This window comes from Tenrec ecaudatus, chromosome 6 (assembly GCF_050624435.1).
Source record: "Tenrec ecaudatus isolate mTenEca1 chromosome 6, mTenEca1.hap1, whole genome shotgun sequence".
NCBI classification, from domain to species: domain Eukaryota; kingdom Metazoa; phylum Chordata; class Mammalia; order Afrosoricida; family Tenrecidae; genus Tenrec; species Tenrec ecaudatus.
The window spans coordinates 52,655,237-52,664,410 of NC_134535.1; the positions used below are offsets into that span (position 1 = coordinate 52,655,237).

Below are 9,174 nucleotides of genomic sequence, written 5' to 3' on the forward strand. Positions count from 1 at the left end.
CACAACCTTGAGCGTGTGCAGAGAATGGCTGGACTGCATACCCATAAGGCTTTCTCCTGTTGCACTTTTCTTCATTCAGGCACACCCTTGAGCGTGTGCAGAGAATGGCTGGACTGCATACCCATAAGTCTCTCTCCTGTTGCCCTTTTGATAGACCCTGGGCAGCAGAGATTTCAAGGTTCCAAGTTCTCACAAGAACTTCCGATATAAATTATTACTACCATGCTCAATTTCATACATTCCATTGGTCAGTCGAAACAGAGAGAGTCGACATTTTTTTCTGAAAGTCAAAGACACCGAAATAGGACACGTGGCTGAAAAGAATTCCTCCCTCTGATACACAAAGTCAAGGGGAACAAGTTTCAGTATCCACACAGAAGGCCAAGGTCTTTCTCAGAACAATGAAACAAAACAAAGGCAATGATGAGCAGAGTGCCGTGGGAGCTGGCTGGGGCTGTGGAGTTGCCATGAGAGGATGGGAGGTGTGACAGTGGGAAAGAAGAGTATCACACAGGTCTCACGGAGAAAGTGGCAGTTGAGGTGGACAGGGTCAGAGCAGAGGGATTTTAATGGTCAGACGGTAAGCCGAGCAGCATGCCTTGTGAGACACCCTGTTTCTTTAAGGCCTAGAGAATAGACTGGAGTGATAAAGCAAATGTTGGATGAAAAGATGCCCCAAGCTATGGCCAGAGATTAAAATCATACCCAAGACTCTGGGCCCATACATCTTTAAGTTGTTAATAGGTGGTTTCCAAAGGACAAAGAAATGTGTGGTTCGTTGACTGAAGATGGCCCAAAATGTAGTTTATCCCATCAAAAGTAGCCCATCTTCTTGAATCCAGACTAGCTCTGTGACTTGCTTTGATGGAGAGAATGTGGCAGAAGTAATACTGAATCCATTCCAAATATAACCCTTAAGAAAACTGATGGCTCTTAGCTTCTCCCTCTGAACATTCAGCTGTGTGATGTAAGGAGGTCAAGGCCAACACTGACTGATGGCTTACATATGTAACAGCTCATCAAAGTCTCAAGCTAATATTTTAAATCTACTGCAAACAACGAGAACTTTAGAACTTAAGCCTAATACCATCCCTCCCAGCTTATGTGAGCTACTATTATTGTTATTGTCCAGAGAAGTTCTGTCTTCCTTTTCACCTCAAATGTTTTTATAGGCATGTCGTGTCCCTAAGGGCAATTTAATAATAACCACTGGTGGTTTCAGGTTATAATGTACAAAACAGTAGAAGAAAAAAATCTAAATTTTTATGTAAAATAGCCCATTTAAAAAATTGACCACTAATTAAAAAATAGAAAAAGAAAAAAAAACCATTTTCAAGCAAATATCATTTAACTCTTTGTTAACAGACAAAACATGTTGACTGCCGTTGGTTTGATTCCGACTCATAATAAAATCCCAGGGTGGAATAATATATCTTGGGAACCAGCAGTTCCAAATCTCTGTTGTAAGCTAACCCTGCACTACTATGATTTGCTCAGACAAATCTACATGCAGATACATGGACACCTCATCTATCTTGAACGTACAAATGAATTTTCGAATGACATCTTTTCAAATACCCAATTCCTGCTCTCCACCCCCCCCCCCAAGCTTTTCTTTAAGTGACTTAGCAGACCAGTGCATGCTGCCTGTACTTTTTCCAAGACAATTGTCAATATTCTTTGCCAGCACCACGGTTCAAATGCATGGATCCATCTTCAGACTTCTTTGTTCAATGTCCAACTTTCACATGCAGATGAGGCGACTGAGAATACAATGACGTGAGTCAAGTGCACTTTAGGCCTCAAAATAGCAGTTACCTATCCACAAATGTTATATCCCCTTCCATGGTGCAGGGCGATTACCCAAGGCATCCTCTAAGACAGGACTACGTTTCCCATCGCCTCTAGTTTGCAGACATGGCCATGAACCTATCTTAACGATGATGAGAATGGCAGAGTACTTTTTCTTGCCTCTGGGATAGGATTTTTTTTTTATGGGATAGAATTTTTATAAGTCAATTATGTCCTCTCCACTCTTTTTCCTTTTCTACCAAATGAAGCAGAGGAAGATAAGTGACTTATGTCTTTTAACCATATTAACCATAGTCTCTAATAACCATATTAATAATAGTAAAAAGATACAAAATTGAAATTCATTTTAATAATAGTTTATTGACCCCAGTATTTCTGAAACAAGCATTTCAACATGTAATCAATATAAAAAATTAATCAGATATTTCATTTTTTTCTCCAAAATCTAGTACTTATTTTACAATTGAAATCAGTTGCTATTGATTCCATTTCAAGCATGGCAAGCCTGTGTATTACAAGGTAGAACTGCACTCCATTAGATTGGCATGGCTTTGACCTTTTGGAACAAGATTGCCAAACATTTCTTCTGAGGTGCTACAACCATTCAGTTAATAACCCAACCCTTAATTGTTGTGCCATCCAGAGACATTTATAACACATGCCAATTCCAATTAGGCAATTTGCAAGTGCTCAATAGCAAGATGTGGCCCCACACTGGACAGTCCAGCTCTGGACTCTGGTAGACCCATGAGAGGAGAGGAAGAGAGCCACATGTCAACCAGAGACACCCACTTTACACTTTCACACGAGAGAAAAATCGATTTCTTGTGCATGAAGTTTCGGAGATTTTGAGGTCTGTTTGTTTCAGAGAGAGAAGCAGGGCTTTCCACGCTCATAAACAGGGGCCGTCTTGAAAGCTCACAGGAGCAGTTCTGTCCGACCTATAGAGTGGCTCTGAGTTGACATCAACGCCATGGTAGTGAGTGCTCATTATACAAGCCGGATCCTTGAAGCCAGCCCTAAAACAGGCCATTAGCTTCGCAATCAGTTAGCAGGGAGCATACACTAACCACTGAAAATCTGGAAAGTAGAGATGCTAGGTGGCTAGAATAGAGCAAGCAAAGAGGGGAACTGAGGTGATCGGGACAGATTGGTAAAGAAAGGCCCAATCCTTAAGATCTTGAGGTTTTTTAGAAGACCTGGGCTTTTTCTTTTAAGTAGGTGAGGAGTCACTGGTGAGTGTCTTGGTTTGCTAGGACTGCCATGGCAAAATATCCCACAGATCTATATTGCCTCCTAGCGCTGAGGCTGCTGGTGATCTAGGCCTTGCTAGGTTTTAACTGTATCTTTGATGGAGCTCTAGAGTGCCCTGGTGGCATACTGGTTATAAGTTAGACTGTGAAAGGTCAACAGTTATAAACCACCAGTCACTCAAGAGAAAGACAGGGCCTTCTACTCCCATAAACCGTCACGGGGCAGTTCTACCCTGTCCTCTAGGGTCGCTATGAGTTGAAATTGACACTATGACAGTGAGGGGGTTTTGTTGTTGTTTTGGGGGGCTGTGCATTGTCTCATGACATCTGTCGCCTGTGTTGTGCTTTTCCAAAAACACCATCTAAAAATAAGGCGTTTAGGATCCAGCTGGCTCAATTAACATAACAAAAGGAATCAACATTTTTCCAAAACCAAACATGCTGCTATCAAGTTGATTCTAAGGGTTTCTAAGCTGTAAATATTACAGAATCTGATGGCCACAGCTTTCTCTGAAAGTGCAGCTGGCTGGTGGGTTGGGCTCACAAAATTTTTGTTAACCAATAAGCACTTGGCTGGCACGCCACTAGGACTTCCCACTATTTCCAAATGGGGACATATTAGGGAGCACAAGTCTATCCATGACAGAGATGACAGGAAGGGACCAGTGGCCCTGATGGTGGGGCAAACCAGCAGTTGCTCTGTGGAGAGAAATGAGGCTCCCATAAAAACGTCCAGCCGCAGAAACTCTGCACCAGGTGGCCCGGAATCAGAAACAACCCGATGGCAGAGTTGTCTTGCTGCTGTTTGGGCACAAATTACAAAGGGACACGAAGCAGGGGAATCGGCTGTGAGACCCAGCATAATCCAGGCGTACATGGAGGTTGCTGTGGTTGCGGTGGCCTCTGTCAGCAGAGTTCCCATTCTGGACATGTCAGTACCTTTAAGGTAGTGCCCAAAGTTCCTTGACTGAAATTTGTCCATCCATGCTATTTCTACTTCTGGCTTGCTACGTCAGAGAACTTTACATACACCAAGAGTAGAAACTGGCTCCCAGGAGCTCATAAATTGCTCGGTGTCCTCTGTGGATGAAGAGCTCTGCCAGTGTGAAACAGTATCATTGTTTCATTATAACTCTTAAGTCATTGTGTAAAAGGTTAAGAAAACGTATTGGAGACATCATGAGTGCCATTCAGTTATCTATCGCCAAATGTTTGTCACTGAAATTTAATGCTATTAAAATACACTCATCTTCAGCTCTTCAGGGCCATCTTTAATAGTAGTCATTTGACTGTCATCGGACTGAGGTTACTCTGGGTTCATTCAAACAGCACTGTGGTGTTCAGAACCTTTCCAAGGGGAATTACGGAGCGACCCTTCTCATGGTCCTAGAATCCAGCAGAGCTTGTCTCTGGTCTCTCGTTGTCCTTACAGACTGCATGGTGGCATTCTTTTTTGTCATCGAATTGCTTAGTGAACAAAGAGTCATTAAATAATTGGGAGAATGATGAGAATGATTTTTTTCACCTGTGCAGATTTTCACTGATCTCTTGCTCTGACTCTTGAGCCCTATCATTACAGCCTTGGATACCCGCCATCAGCAGACGGGCTGCTCTCCTGCGTGGACAGCAGGGACGCAGCTGCTCCTCCAGGAAGGAGCTCTGGCAGCCCTGTGGGTGAGGCAGTAGCTGCTAACCACAAATCTGGTCATTCAAACCCGCCAACCGCTTTTTGGAAGGTGAGACGATCTAGTAAGGATTTATAGTCTCAGAAACCCAACACAAGGGCGAAATCAACAGAATGGGCTCAAAAGCAGTGGGATTGTCGGCCCCAGATAAGTTTGCAAATTAGTAGAAAGCGTCTGAACTTGATGGTGGTGATAGTTGAACAACTCAATGAATATGCCAAAAGCCACGGAAGTTCACAGTGTATATAGTATGTGACTTTTATCTCAATACAGCCATTAATTGTTTTAATCCTTAGAAATAGGCAAATCTGCTAGATAACTGCTTCCAACAAACCACTTTCCTTGGTTCAGTCTGATACTAGGTGGAAACTTTATACATTTTTAATTGTTTAAAAAATCGCAAGATTAGAGAAAGCCTAGAGAAATAACAAACACAAATTCCCCAGGTGTATGATCCAACATGATGTCACTGTACTGGATAACATAACAAAAACATTCAATAACCATCCCAAAGTTAAAGAAATCCCTAAAAGCGAAAAGCAAATTTCAAGAGCAAATTTCAGCAAGCTTAAGAAAATAGTCAAAGGGATCACCTTGGGAACCTAATTAAACAATAAAAACCCAGGAGAACTGCCTACTGCCAACAGGAAAACTTCCTCCTTGAGTCAAAAGGCTAGACAGCTGTCATCTCACTATACCCAGTATTTCACAGAAGATGGGACAGAGAAACACTGTTTGCTGTAGTTTAGGTTTAACACTATTTCCAACCCCCAGGTATGGTCCCAGGAAAGACGTCTTAAAGTGTCACGTGAGTGATGTTAACTAAGTAATTACTATTTCTCAGGAATCATTTCCATTTTAAGGACATTTTGAAGATAATACCTTAACCTTTGTACAGTAACATTACCTCCTCCTTGTTTAGAGAAAGCCTGGGTCAATACCTCACTTTCTCCGAAGTAAAAGGTAGTTTGAGGTAGGAGAAGTCAGTATTTTAAAAATATTTTTTAGTCTCTGACCTGCTAACTCTCAGCTCTTCTTTCTGCCACACAATGGAAAGATTTTCATTTGGTTCCACCAAGTTTTGTAATGAAAAAAATGATATTGAGATAATGCCACTTATTAGGTATAAAAAAGATACAACGGACAAAAACAAAACTCCAGTGCTATCAAGTTGATTCTGCTTCTTGGTGACCGTATATGACGCAGTAGAACTGCCCGCTTGGGTGCAAAGGTTGCAAATCTTCACAGAAGCAGAAAGTCTCCCCTGTCCCCTGTGGGTCCACTGGTGCTTGCAAACTGCTCTTCGCAATTAGCAGCCCAATGTGAAAGTCACCACGCCAATCAAGACAGGATCTGTCATTTAATACTAAGCATAGCAAAATAGAAGTCCCAAAGGTCAGTCTCTGGCCTGATCCTCTTTTAACATTCTCATTGTTAAATTGTTATCATCAAAATGATTTCACCCTTAGTCTTATGTTTCCACACAAAGTGAGGGAACACCAGCCAACAGTTTAAAGGGGACATCCTATGTGACCCATAAGTATTTAGCATGTCAGAACTGGACCTCCTTTCCTTTCCCAGACTAGCCCTGCCACTTGGTAAAAACAAAGCTGAGGCCCCGGTAGGCAGCTATCTTTTGTTTCACGCCATTCAGCAAGTGTCAGGCACAATGTGGTCTAGAACCTGTATCTCTTTACGGTCAATGTGAATTCCTTCTTTCTGGATAAGGGCCTAGAGATTACAGAGCAATTTACATATAGTCCCTATTTTCTCCGGAACCTTAGTTTTCCGCCAGTGGTTAGTCCCCGTATTTTTATCGTCTCCAGCAATGTGGTCCTTCCAACAATCATGCCCCAAACATGCAGCAAGTGAGGCACCACATGCACACACTCCATTCTCAGACTCTTTCCAAAAGTACCCGAGATACCTCAAAATGTATCCAATTTCTTCTGACACAGAATGTCTGTTTCAGCACAACCTTCTTCCCACCCATTCCTGCCCTCAGCATAAACACGCACACATGCACAGTCGGATGCACAGGACACTGTCATTAAAGAAACTGACTTTCCTCCACAGTGCTAAGGATTACCCGGAGTCTATAAAAGATCAAGAATGGCTTCCCTGTTTCCCAGGGGAGTCACAGCTAGGGCACCTCCCTTTGAGTAGCTGGACATCTGGATATGATTTGATATGGGAACCACGCTGCCCTTTGGTTTGAGTATGGGGTTATTTTTATCATTGTTGTAGCTAAGGTCAAGTGTAAGAACTAATCATAAGCTCTTGCCAACATTGCTTTCAGCCAGTCCAGAATTCCTTTTCTGCCCTCGTTCGACATGCTAGCAGTTACAGGAGCAAATGCTTCCCAGTCCCAGGCCCAGGAATGACCCAAGACAAAGGCCACTTGAAATGGCAGCCCTCAGCTTCAGAAGAATTGATAGACTGACTCACTCAGAGACTGAGAATTGCCAGAAGTAAAGCCAAAAAACCCAAACCAAAGTAAAAGCAGCTTCCCATGCCCTGTTCTGACTGAACTTTTGAGAAAAGACGATCACCACAAGGGCCATAAGGTAAAGACAGTTTTTGAGGAAGTTGGCCCACTCACCAGAAACTTCAAACTGTAAAACGAACTGTCATGAATCATATGAGAGGTCCTCAAAAAGTTCATGGAAACATGGGAGTAAAGGGTAATGGAATTTTTCCACAACCTTTTGGGAGTCAACTTGTACTTCACTTCAGTGTAGTTCCCCTTCACACACACACACACACACACACACACACACACACACACACCATTATAGAGTCTAACATATCTCTTGATTTTGTAAAGTGTGACAAGTCTTGGGATTTGGAAGGCACAATGGGTAAAGGACTGCTGAAGGACTTGAGGAACATGTTTAACATTATCTGTGCATGTTCTCCTGACCACGGCCTTTGCTACTGGCTACCTCCAGCCTGCTACTCCGATCTCTCATTTCCAGCCACGTGCCAGTGACATAGCCGTGCACCACCAAGACACTGCCCCTTAAAAGCCCTGCACTGTCTCCAGAGGATAGACACCTGCCCAAGTCTCCCTGTCCTCACTGCTGGGACCTGAGCAGCCATTTCTGAAATCATGGAGTCAGAAGCATCTAAAGACGTTCACCAGGCTCCTCCTCGTGTGACAGACAGCTGCATCTCCAGTTCCCGGGCAGTCCCAGCCACATCCCTGAGACACGATGGTGAAGATCAGTGAACGGATTCGGCCGCATTGGGCGCCTGGTCTCCAGGGCTGCTTTCCTGTCTGGCAAAGTGGATGTTGTTGCCATCAATGACCCCTTCGTTGAACTGAACTACATGGTCTACATGTTCCAGTATGATTCCGCCCACGGCAAGTTCAATGGCACTGTCAAGGCTGAGGATGGGAAGCTTATCGTCAATGGGAAGGCCATCTCCATCTTCCAGGAGCGAGATCCTGCCAACATCAAGAGGGGTGAAGCTGGTGCCGAGTATATCGTGGAGTCCACTGGTGTCTTCACCACCATGGAGAAGGCTGGGGCTCACCTGAGGGGCGGTGCCAAAAGGATGATCATCTCTGCCCCTTCTGCCGATGCCCCCATGTTTGTGATGGGCGTGAACCACGAGAAGTATGACAACTCCCTCAAGATTGTCAGCAATGCTCCTGCACCACCAACTGCTAGCCCCCCTGGCCAAGGTCGTCCAGGACAATTTTGGCATCGTGGAAGGACTCATGCCCACAGTCCATGCCATCACTGCCACCCAGAAGACCGTGGACGGATGGCCCCTCTGGGAAACTCTGGCGTGATGGCCATGGGGCTGCCCAGAACATCATCCCCACATCTACTGGCGCTGCCCAGGCTGTGGGCGAGGTAATCCCAGAGCTGAAGGGAAACTCACTAGCATGCCCTTCCATGTCCCCACCCCAATCTATCCCCATCTCACCTGCCATCTGGAGAAAGCTGCCAAGTACCATGACATCAAGAAGTGGTGAAGCAGGCGTCAGAGGGTGCCCTAAAGAGCATCATGGGTTACACTGAGGACCAGGTTGTCTCCTGTGACCTCAACAGTGACCCCACTCTTCCACCTTCGATGCTGGTGCTGGCAGTGCCCTCAATGACCACTTTGTCAAGCTCATTTCCTGGTCTGACAGTGGATTTGGCTGGAGCAGCAGAGTGGGGGACTTCAGGGTCCACGTGGCCTCCAAGGAGTAAGAGCCCCCTGGACCAGCAGCCCAGCAACAGCACTGGAGGAAGAGAGGCCCTCGGCTACTGAGAGCCTGCCCCCAAGTCAGTCCCCCAACACACTGAGGATGTTCCATCCGGACCCCCTGAGGAAGGGACGGGGCTCAGAGAGCCCGACCTTGTCATGTACCATCAATAAAGCCCATGGTACCCAGGGGAAAAGTTCACCAATTGGGACACAACTAG

The 9,174-nt window shown here is 44.8% G+C and overlaps 1 pseudogene; it reads left to right on the plus strand.

Moving 5' to 3' along the window:
* Positions 1 to 3,940: 3,940 nt before the first annotated feature.
* Positions 3,941 to 8,958, plus strand: LOC142451399 (glyceraldehyde-3-phosphate dehydrogenase-like; annotated as a pseudogene).
* Positions 8,959 to 9,174: the final 216 nt, after the last annotated feature.